The following is an 8,911-nucleotide window of genomic DNA, read 5'->3' as shown; positions in this document are numbered from 1 at the left end:
GCAGCAGAAGGGTTTGCCTGCCATCCCCCAGCACGGGGAATACCTATGGGAAGAGGCAAGAGAGGATCCATTTATACTGATGATTTGGCTGCACAACGTCCACTCCCTTGCTTAATGCTTTGCTCTTCTGGTTACCCAGGCTTTGTCCCCTTCCCCAGAACCTCTCCATCCAACAGGTCTATCAGATGCCACATCTCTTAAAAGGGCAGTTTGAGAGACATGGGCATCTTCCATTTTCCAGGTTGCTTCCATGAAGCCTTTCCGGTCATCTGATGAACGAGGACAGATAACAACCAACATGTGGCAGGTCCACTGCGCTTCTCTAACTGCAGTTCAGCAAACTAGACAGCATTCTGGTCACCTCAAGACTAAATGTCACTGTTCCCAATTTACATACAAGGGAAGGCCAGGGTGCTTCAACCAGATCCCACAACAGGAGGAGAGTCCAGCTTATCCGTCTTCTTGGCTCCATGTCAAACCACAGCTACCCCTTGCAAGACTCTCACCATTAGATATTCTAAATACACACAGTCTGATCACACTATTTTTAATTCCCATGCCATTTATACGATGTTAACCCAGAAGTTTACGTGCCCCTTCCCAGAAAAGTACGGCGGCCTACCTCCACCCATCACCTTCTTGTGGCCCTCCTTGGTTGTGTGGCCAACACAAGAAAAATGAACCCATGCAGAAAGACCTCAGCTCTCTGGCAGCATGAAGAGCTCTTTGTGGTTCCTTCTGGATGTTTTCTTCAACCATTTATGCAGTGTTGAATCATAGGGATATTATATGTGTGAGGATAATGTTATACCTTGATTCCTCTGAACTTTGACCTCACTTGGCTTTATTTGCCATGCTGTTGTGACTATTGTTTCATCAGCCCACGCCAAAACTCCTCTCCTTGGTCCACTTTTCAGCCATATTGACTATGTAAAGTTCATTCTGGTTTTGTGTCCTTGCTTCTGAGTTTCTCAAGAGGTTCCCCTTGCAAAGGCAGGGTGTATAAGTGGGTACAAATTATTTCCTCCTCTTAAAGCAAATTTTCTTTGATTTCTTTAAAAAAATTTGTGAAAGTGTAGACCCAGTCTCAATGACCAACATGTTCCTTTTATTTCCACATACTCTTATACTAGGAAGACCATCTTTTAAATTTATCCAGAAAGAAAACTCTACTGACTGCCTTTCAGTTTGAAACTTCTTTCAAGTAGCTTGTATCCACTGATTTCCACTAAAACAAAGGTTTCATTTAACAATGCATTTCATTATGTTCTTCAGCTCTCAAGAGGATGTGAGTCTATAATGAAAGCCCTGACTAAACAAAAGTTTATTTTTAATGGAAATATCTACAGAAATCATCAAGAAGGATGTTCCTTCAAACGTCACTGCTCTTGCCAAAAATATATATCAACCGGCATTGTGTGATGGTCTCAAGCCCACGGAAAGCTCTTCCTTTGAGGACAAACAAGGCACTCCACTGTCATTCCAGGCTGCAGGACAGAGGGCAACACAGGAGCTGTTAGCTATGGTTGAAGGGAAAAATCAAAGGTCCTGAGAACTCATGACAGTTAAGACATGTTGGAACCTATTATAAGATAAAATATCTCAATTCCAATGCTTTACCAGAATTATGCATGAACATACTCACCATTTCAGGTTCAGTAGGCAGCCTGCTGTAGTATTTTGCCAGTGGACTACTGTATACACAGCAAGACTTTTGGAGGAGGAACCCTCTGTAAGATGTCTCCAGTGGGTCAGGTAATCTCAGCAGTCCCATTGTGCAACTAGTGCAGCCACAACTCTAAACTGGGCAATTCTTCCTAGGCAGGGCTAGGGGATTACTACCCTCTGTTTTATAATTCCCTAGTGCCTTTGGATGAGTTTTGTTGGGTTTGGAGTTTTCAGGGTACTAGTTTTGCTTGCTCAGTATTCAAAATTTGATACTGCAGATGTTTTGTTTGGTCATGAAAGCCACATGGTGTCATTTAAGTGCTCAGCTGGAGGAGTGTGACCCTTAAAATAAGTGTCCAGTGCAAGTGCATAGGTACATAGACACATGTGGCAATACATAGTATTTTTGTCCCCATGGCTGGAATTTTCTTTCTGTGAATAGAGACACACAGGCATTACACCACCATTGCACCAAACGCATGCTGAATGAGTTTTAAAATACATTGCAGTTCTGACCTAATCAGTAGTGTCAAACTTTCTGACCCACCAGTCTTTTGTCTTAGGATCCACTATGACAGAAGTCACTGTAACTGTGAGGCATTAGCTTATTTCAGTTATGTTTCTAATTTAAGCCTATGGAGAGAGTCCTAAATGACAGTGAGTTACCCAACCACAAGCAGATTATTTAAGAGCAGATGCAAGGATCTAGTTCTCAGAGGTTTCCTCTCTGTCCTGCCTGGCTGGTGAGCTCAAGATATCTTCCAGGCTGCCGGTAGATCAAGGGCTTCCTGCGGCCAGAATAAAAACATGGCTTAGAAGCAGTTTTCCAAAGATTGTTCAGTCTAGTTGGGCCTAAATCTGGGTAAAACAGTAGATGGGTTAATTTTTTTTTTTTTACAACTGATGGGGATTCAGGTGCTCAAACTTCTCCATGGAACAGGCAAGGGTTGGGAGTTTGTGAGATGTGACAGACTACAAATGGTGCTCAGTGCAGGCTCATGTTGCCTAGTGATGCAGGAGAAATACTTCTTGCCATGTATTCTTCCCCAAATTCAGTGGTTTTCAACCCCACCGACCTCCCAGAATAAGCTTGGTCAAAACTTTTCACAGATGACTCAAGATTTTTCAGCAGTGTTGTCAGAACAGAAGAGTTTCCCCAATATACTTCCACAATTGTCCCAGGGCCCAGCCCTGAGAATGGACATTTGTCCTTCTTCTCTTTCCTCCCCCCTGCCCATTGCTACTTTCCCTCTCTGTCCCGGTGCTAGTCCAGCCGTGACAAAATGATGATGCAGCAAGAGATGAGGGGAGAGTGAGCGGCAATTTCTCTGCAAGTAGTCCTCCAGAAAGCATGAAAGCGTCTGGCTGCTGGATGCCTCCAACCACAGGCACACTGGAACTCTGCATTGCCCTGCAGCCAGAAGTTTCCAGGAGCATGGACAAAGTCAGATGCACAATGTGGATGAGTTAAAGTGGGCAGGGAACACAGCAATCTGCAGGAAGAGGCAGTGCACAGCCAGAGAATAGTGCAGATAAGGAGTGTGCAGGTGATAAGCCAAAGGAGCAAGGAGCATTCAGGAACAGGTGTCAGGACCTCAAGGACACTCTGGAGAAGTTCAAGATCCTTCCAGACCATCCATGACTCACTCCTGAATCAGAGTCCTTCCATCTTGATGTATTTGCTTCAGCGCTCACTTTCGCTGTGAAAATCACTTCACTCTGTGCCATTACCTGCTCACTGCATCTAGAAACTCCTTGTGATTTTTTCCCTTTTTTCTCTCCTCTCTTCCCACTTCTGACCCTTCCTTGTAGTACCTAGGTTTCCTGCTTCCTTTTCATCAGTTTTATACTACTTGAAATGATAGCACCCACAGGCAGTATTGTCTAGACCTTTGCATTTCCTTTGTCCTAAATGATCCCCACTTCAATTGAGTTTTAACAAAAAAACATTGCCCTTGGTCTGGGAAGGATATGACAGAGGGTTTGTACATGGGGTGGGGACACATGCCCCAAAATTTTCAGGAAGCAGTGACTGCAATAAGAATGACCTTATGATGTCAACCAGAATCTGGAGTATGCACATCAGCCTCTTCCCACATCACCTCTGGGGAAGTGCAGATGGTGCCACCCAGGAACAAAACCATTAGCAACCCAAAACATAGGTGCCATTTCAGAAGACGGTATAGAGGATGCTTCATGCCTGCCTAGGGTATCTTCTGACCTTACCCAACACAACTGGGTAAGCATGTGGTAGGTTCAGTGGCACAGCAGCAGCGTCTTCTGGAAAGTAGCCAGAAACAGCAGAATTGTGTCCTAAAGCAGACTTTTTTGGGAATATCCAGGCCTCAGAAAGCAAGTACTTAGTGACTTTTTGGGTATTATGACCGGTCTTCTGCTACCTGTCCAAAAAGGCATGGCTAAGTCCTATGTCATACCGGTGAGCCTTGTGTACATTGTAGATCTTGCACAACACGAGGTGGATCTCATGGCCCTGGGCATCTCTGTTTAGGAAACAGAATCCCAACTTTCACATCAAAATTAAGTCACCTGCATTTGGGTGTCTCTTGGTGAGCTGGGTATCTAAGCTCCCATAATAGCCAACGGAGACTTAGCTGAGATGCTCTAGGATATGTGAGATATAGACAACTTACAGATGTATAAGATAGATACCTTACAGAGACAACTCAGATGGCCCAATAAATCTACTATTAGGCAGCTGAATCCCACCTACTGTAGGTGGCATGAGCAGTAGTCCAAAGTAAAGATCGGCTTGAGGAACAAGTGGCATGGAAGATGGAGAATTACCTGCACTGGCTAAGAGCTTCTTCACAAACAGAGCAGAGACAGGTCAGGAATACCAGACATTATACAGGATTAGTTTGCATAGCCAGAGACAGCTCCCAAAACAAAACTGGTCTGGATCTCATAGCTTTGTGGGGGACTAGTCCAAAGAAATGGCTAATGGCATGGTGAGATGTATTCTGAGAACGTGTCCTTGTCCCTCCTTGTCCCTGTCCTCATCCCTCATACCCCACCTCCTCCCGCCACATAGGCAGCTCCTAAACATTCGGGTCTGGGCACCCACTGGTGGTGTTTTGCTGCTGTTTGTTAGGCACCAGCGGACCCCTGCCAGCAACGATGGAAACTAAATATAAACTGGCTCAGGCTCACAGATTTCATTATCGAGCTCAGAAAAGGAAACACCTGGAGCGAGGGGAGGGGGGGATGAGCACAGCCAGCTCTGGTGCTTGCAGGGAATACCCGCCCCAGAGGCACTGGTGTTCCCATCACAGCCTCATAACAAATAACAAATATATAGTGTTTTCCATTCCAGTAGCACATCCCTTTGGAGTCACTGTCCAGCCTGAAGCTGTAATCACTGCAACAAGAGCCGGCCCATCCTCCAGCACTGGGCTGCCTTCAGACTCCTTACGCCACTCATCACACCAGGCTCTGCAGATGCCGTCTCTCATCGAGGGACTTGGAGAGGGCGAGCAAAAAAGATGCCATCTACCTACAAGCCCTTCATCTTCCACTGGCCAAGATTTCTCTCTCAGGGGACAGTAATGGCTTGCAAAGGATGACCCCCCACCCCGCTGTCTTCACCACCACCCAATGTGTGGCTGTTACCTCTTCTCCCCTCCCAGCCTCCAGCTCAAGCCTCCCCCTCCATCCCCAGCCTTGTCTCATCAAAGGGCTCTGTGTTGTGCTTCCCGCTCCTATTGAGGTCAGCACTACAAATTGTCCTTTCATTCCTGCTGTCGTCCCCCTCAGCATAGCGCAGAAGTCCCTGTCCCCCTCTATGCTCTCCAAGTTCAACACTGAAAAAAAATTATATTTTTTCCCCCATGAAAAACAATCCACCTGCTCTGACTTTCATCCCTACCCCATCTTCTGCACTTCTTTGGTGTTTTGCCTGTTCTTACAGGAAAACATTCACAATGAAAGAGATCAGCGGTGGCAGTGAGCATAACACAGGAGCCAGCATCCATCCAGACAGCTGCTCCTGCTCCACAAGCGACCAATAAAGATTTTGTTTTCCCCTCTCGCTTCACATGCTAATCACCCAGCAGCGATTAGAGTTGCAGCCTGACTCCAAGGAAAAGAAACAGAGGCAAGGGGCTGAGAGGAATTTTTTCAGAGCTGAGAAGCAAGGGGGGAGAAGTTGGGGAAGGGAAAACAAAGCAAAGCAGCAAAACCAAGAAACACAAGGAGATGAAGAAGCCTCATTCCTTATGGTTGGTCACGTCCATCCTTTTCAGCATTCAATCTCAAAGTGACCGGGCAAGGGACCTATTAAAGATCCCTGCTTTCTTATTAGTATTCCTCCTTCCCAGCCAGAGGAGGTGGTGAAGCAGGGGAAAAGTGAGATGGGAGTGGGTTTGGGGAGAGCGCTGGGAAATTCCTGGCATTTTTCTGCCTTTGTGTCTGGGGGCTGAACTGAAAGGGAGGGATGCAGAGCTGCATTAAGCCTCCTGCCCCCTCCAGCAGAGAAGGGATTGCTCTGGCAGAACTGAGAGCCTTTTTTATCCCCTTCCCTAGTCAGCTTCCAAGAAAAAAAAAACCTACAAATTTAGTGGTTTTTTGAGGGAGACACAGCTCTCAAGGAAACTCTGAGGTCTCCCTGCCATCTCCCTTGATAACACTGACTCCTTTTGATCCCCATGGGAAAGGTCCGTTCAGATCTTCTCCCCACATCCTTGGGGGCTGAATCCCTGCAGGTTTTTGTCTGGTTTCACTTTATAATTGCCATCTGATGGGGCTCCCCGGCTCCTCCTTTGACATGATGCTGCACTGCTTCCTTTCAGTGTCAGATCCCAGCTAGTCACATTCCTCAGGGTATAACGACAACCACCATGGGTCAGAGCAAAGCCTGGTCTAAGCCACCACCATGTTCTCATAATAACTAGACGTGGATAAAGAGGGAGAATAGCCAGGGAGGAATATTCCTAAGGAGGAATAAGAGAATTGCAGCAATAGGTGACATCCCCAGGAGCTCCGGCATGAGGACGTCTATCCAGAGCATCATATTTATCATCCACTGATAGACCTGTCCTCCACGAATGGTGGTCTTGGCAGTGTTAGGTTTACGGTTGGACCTAATGATCTTAAAGGTCTTTTCCAACCTAAATATTTCTGTGATTCTGTGAATTTTTCTAATTCTGTTTTAGCTTTATTCAAGCTTCTGGTCTCCACAGCATCCTGAGGCAGCAAGAGCCACACCTGAACTCTGCCCAGGTTTTGTTTGGCTGAAGGATGCCGCCCAGCTGCCAAGTTACAGGAAGGAGCAAATGCTCCTGCCTCCTCCCACTCACCATATCACTCCGGATGTTGTGACCCAAGGGCTGTTCTCCTGCTCTGCTTTCTCTTCCGCAGACAATGGAGTCCCAGTCTATTCCCTAGGTAGTGCTTAGATAGAACTTGTTTGGGGCCTGTAATTGTTCCTGGTGCTTTTACCTTTTCCAGTCCTATTGTATTGTGTTGAGGTGGGGGGAATCAGCATTGTATACACCATGCAAGGGGTCAATGCCCCAGAGATTTACTCAATGCCACGGGTGGTTTTTTTAACATTATTCTTTTCTTAAAAACTCTAAACTTCTATTTGACCTTTTTGACTCTGGCTGAGTGGAATGATGACATTTCACTCAGATCTTTCCAGGGACATAAAGGTGTCACCCTAGGAATGGCTAATTTGGAGCCCACGCATGATTAGGCTGCTTTTTTTCCATGTGCAGTCTTTTACACTTTTCAGCATCAAACATGGACTGCCCCTTTTCCTGCTCACTTCCTGCAGACTATAAAATCCTTCTGCAGTTTTTCATGCTAAGCTTTCAGTTGCATAAATCTCTGCTGGTTTCATTATCTACCCCCCTTTGCCACATCACCCCTGAAAAGACTGAGCAGAACAAGCCCAGAAGAGGCTGGGACCTACCAGCATCACGTCTCTACTGGGAAAATCAGCCATGCATTCCTGTTCTTTGTTCCCCAGCTTTGAACATTTAATTAATCCACTGCAGTTTGTGAATAATGACGATAGGATAGTCTTCCCAGGAACTGGATCAGTCCAATCAGATTGGATCTGACTCATGTGCCATCTCACCCATATTTTTGACCGAGCCCAGCAAAAGAGGCCAGAAAGCCCACAGTGGCAGGATGACCTCACCCTTGACGTTCAGCCTACATCTTTCTGGTGGCCATGAGGGAGCATTCCCACAAGAGGCCTTCCTGGAATCTATGTGATCCCACGAGACAATGAATGCACCTAACAACCTAAGACTTGAGTATTGAGATAGTCCCCTGAGCCTTGTCTGACTCTCCTTGGGTGAGTCATCTCGCCTTATCCCACCCAGCCTATGTGAAGGACACAGCTCCCAGTCCTTCTCCCCTCCTCCATCCACCTGGCACTAGGAGGGAAAAATGTACGGGATTTTGCATCATGGCGAGCTATAAACTATGATGTCCAGATCTGTCGCATGGAAAGAATTACAATGAGCCGACGCATCCACACACCATCTGATAGCTAAAAATAGGAAGCGTCCATCTGAAATCGCCAAGCCCCACCTCGGCGCGCCCGTGGAGCGCCCGGCAGGATGTCTGTTTGCAGCAACACAATGGAAAATGGTGAATGCTAAATATAGGGAGAGCTGCTCTTAAGCACAGGTAGGTGGTGTGGAATATGTGCTGTGCCAGTAGCTCAGCTTTTGGCTAGTAAATAAGAGATGACAACAGCCAAGGAACCAAGGCAGGAAGAACTTCATTTATACCCAAATACATGCTGTCTTGTGCTTCTGCCTCCTGCCAAGAGTGACCTCAAGGAAATAGGGAGCTCCTCACCATCTCCTGCACCTCTTCTTCCCTACTCCTCTTTCTGCTTTTGACTGGTTTGCAAGGACCAGCTGGCCCCTCTGCTGACCGTGCTCAGAAGATGCAGAAGCACTGCGTAGTGAGATCCGCGGAGAATCTCTCTCATTCATTGACAAATGAATGTCTCATATCAAAATCAGAGCTCACTGGAGAGGAAAAACTCTCTGTGGCTAATACACCAGAGGAGGTTTCAGGCTTCCATTCTCTTTCTCATTATTTCCTGTGATTATTCCCTGTGCTATTTAATGAGGAATGGTTGGTCCTACCCTGCCTGGTGCTGTAGAAGCCCAGGAAGCACATGATTCAGACTCAGCAATGTCACACGGAAGCAGGTAAAGAGAGATCCCAGCTTGGGCTAGTCATCACTGCAGCTTGGCTC

This window comes from Platalea leucorodia, assembly GCF_965183815.1.
Source record: "Platalea leucorodia genome assembly, chromosome: 4".
Lineage (NCBI taxonomy): Eukaryota > Metazoa > Chordata > Aves > Pelecaniformes > Threskiornithidae > Platalea > Platalea leucorodia.
Note: the sequence above shows the minus strand (reverse complement) of the source record.